The sequence below is a fragment of the Cicer arietinum genome, chromosome 8, assembly GCF_000331145.2.
Source record: "Cicer arietinum cultivar CDC Frontier isolate Library 1 chromosome 8, Cicar.CDCFrontier_v2.0, whole genome shotgun sequence".
Classification (NCBI taxonomy): Eukaryota; Viridiplantae; Streptophyta; class Magnoliopsida; order Fabales; family Fabaceae; genus Cicer; species Cicer arietinum.
Window position 1 is genome coordinate 24,991,206 of NC_021167.2, and position 3,573 is coordinate 24,994,778.

The window sequence follows — 3,573 nt, forward strand, 5'->3', positions numbered from 1 at the left end:
ATTGAATATGTTTTTCATGAATTACGATGAAATGATTTTAAATACGCGTTTTGGGAAATCGGTGTTATTGTTATTAAATCGTTAACTGCGTTAGGTGCACCTAGTTACCTCGTATTGATTAAGGAGAGTTACCCGTTAGATGAAGCTGCCCCTATGAGAAATGTCATCCGTATGAGGAGAGGGCTATCAACGTGATGTAAGCTCTCGAATTGATATGTGACGACGCGTTGCGGGATTGAGAGGAGAGGGCCATCCGTTAGATGGAGCCGCCCCTAAGAGAAAGGTCACCGTTATGAGGAAAGGGCTATCAATGAGATAAAGCCGCCTCTTGGTTCTAAAAAGTTTGTATTGTTACTTGTTTGATTTTTATAATGATTTTAAGGTTGTTCATTTTGATTTTGTTTCGTTATTCACTGGATTTTTAATATTTCTGTCAAGCGATTAAACAGTTATTCGTGCCTTTTGTGTTTCCCACTTTAATAAAAATAGAGTTTACGATTATCAATTATATAATTTATCTTTTAAATTATGGTTAATATATATATATATATATATATCACCTTATAAAAAAATTTAAAATTAAATTCGCCCAAAAACGCGGTTCATATTCTAGTTGAAAATTATGACCAAGAAAATCAATCCATAAAATTTGACTTTATATAAGTAAAGAACTCTGAAGGACTGAAATGGTAATTATCGATTAAAAAAATTGAAAATTCACTATCCCTATTTAACACTCTATAAAAAATACATCTTCCATTACATGAAACCACTTTTATAAATTGCAACTGCAGTTACAATGCAGATCATTATTTGCGGAAAAATATGTCGTCCTAAATTGCAGTAGTGATGTCCGAACATAATATCGTTTTTTAGATTTTGCTTGTCACGTGTAAGTTATGTAAATAACATATATGATTGATTAATTTTCTAAATAACATATATTTAAGATTAATAACCAAATAATGACCACAATATTACTTCCTAAGTAAACATGCATATGGTGCCTCAAACCTCATACTGAAAGCAATCCATGTGAAAGCATGTTCAGAACCAGTAGGACTTTCATGGGTCTGAAATGCAGTGATGAAAAATCCAATCCATAAAGAAATCACTTTTTGTAAGACAAAAATTTGGAGTTTTTTTTATTTATTAATTGTTGATACAATTAAAAAGAAAAATAGTAAGATACAGTAAAAAGTGTGAACATAAAACACTACTTTTATATATTCTGTTGAAATGAAAATACAACCTTGGTCTTTATATAGTCTCATTACTGCTGATCTAAGAAAACAAATAAATACTATTAATAGCCCACTATCTCTTGATCTTCCAACTACAAAACAGACTTTGTCTTTCCACTAACTTATTAATAGAAACCCACTAACTATAACATTAAAGTTTATTCAACAAAACTCCCCTGTAAACTTAAATGTTCCTTCTATCTATCATGCCTATCAGCTTCTTGCCTCTTTCGAAAATTTCTTTCGATAATGGTTTTGTGAAAATATCTGCTGCTTGATCCTTGCTTGCTACATGCCTCAATTCGACACTTCCTTCCTTAACATGTTCTCGAATAAAGTGGAAGCGAACGTCGATGTGTTTGCTTCTTTCATGGTTTACAGGATTCTTTGCTAACTCAATTGCTGATTTGTTGTCCACTTGTATGACTGTTGCACCTACCTGTTTTAGCTCCATTTTGCTCAACAATCTTCTAAGCCATATTGCATGACAAACACACAAATATGCTGCCACATATTCAGCTTCACATGTCGAGAGCGTTACTATCGGTTGCTTCTTAGAAAGCCAAGTAAATGCGGTATTTCCCATGAAGAACACATATCCTGAAGTGCTTTTCCGATCGTCTATATCTCCACACCAATCACTGTCGGAGTAACCAACCAGCTTGTAATCTTCTGTTCTTGAGTAAAACATTCCAAATGACAATGTTCCTTGGATGTACCTCAGGATTCGTTTCAATGCCTTCCAATGTGAATATACTGGCTCCTCCATGAATCGACTTACAATGCCGACACTTAATGAAATGTCCGGCCTTGTACATGTGAGATAGCGAAGACTACCTACCAAGCTTCGATATTTGCTTGCTTCGACACGTTCTCCTCCATCAAATTTTGACAGCTTTGCACCTGGTTCCATTGGTGTCGAAACTGGATTACAATCTTTCATTTTGAATCTTTCCAGGATTTCCTTTGCATATGTCTCCTGTGATATGAAGATTCCCGCTTCTTCTTGTCGAACCTCAAGACCAAGAAAGAATCTCATCAGACCTAAGTCTGTCATCTCGAATTCACGTGTCATTGTGCCCTTGAATTCTTCTATCATCTGACCATTGTTACCCAAGAAGATTAGATCATCGACATAGAGAGCAACAAGTAACATATTACTTCCATTCTTCTTTACATACAGAGCATGTTCGTAGGGACATTGCTTGAAGCCATTCTCTTTGAAATATGTGTCGATGCATGTATTCCATGCTCGCGGTGCTTGCTTCAACCCATAAAGCGCCTTCTTCAATTTTAGCACTTTTTCTTCTTTTCCGACTTTCATGTATCCGGGTGGTTGTTCGATGTAAACTTCTTCTTCGAGCACACCATTTAAAAATGCTGACTTGACATCCATTTGAAATATTGGCCATTTGAATTGAGCAGCTTGAGAAATGAGCAATCGAATTGTCTCCATTCTTGCAACAGGCGCAAATACTTCGTCATAGTCAATTCCTGCTTTCTGTTTGTATCCCTTCGCAACAAGTCGCGCCTTATACCGTTCTATTTCGCCTTGAGCATTCATCTTTTTCTTGAATACCCACTTCACACCAATGGGTTGACTTCCTTTTGGTAATTCTGCTAGTTCCCATGTGTTGTTACGTTCAATGGCCTTAATCTCTTCGATCATGGCAGTTTTCCATTTTTCGTCTCGCAGCGCCTCTTCGAGGTTAATGTTTTCAGTATCTGCCAAAAGACATACAAGGTGTACCTCTTCTGTCGTTTCATACAAATCTTGCAGACTTCGCATTCTGGGTTGTAGAGGTTCATCTTCATTGTCAGACTCTTCAAGTTCTGTTGAAATGCTTGTTGGTATGGCGACAGATGATTCTTCAACTTCGACATTAACTTCTGTCGAATTGTTCCAGTCCCACTTGCTTGCTTCGTTTATTCGAACGTCTCTACTCACTATCACCTTCTTGCTTATGGGATCGAATAGCTTGTACCCTTTTGTCTTCTCATCATACCCAATGAATATGTACTTCTAACTTTTGTCTTCAAGCTTCGTTCTTCGTTGATCTGGTACGTGTGCATACGCCACACTACCAAATGTTTTGAGATGAGAAACTGTTGGCTTATGTCCGCTCCATACTTCTTGTGGTGTTTGATCTTCTAACTTCGAATGTGGACATCGATTCTGAACGTAAATAGCACATTGTACAGCTTCTGCCCAGAATTCCTTCGACATGTTCTTGCTTTTAAGCATTGATCGAATCATGTCGAGAACTGTTCGATTCTTCCTTTCAGCCACACCGTTTTGTTGAGGTGAATATGGTGCAGTTAGAAATCT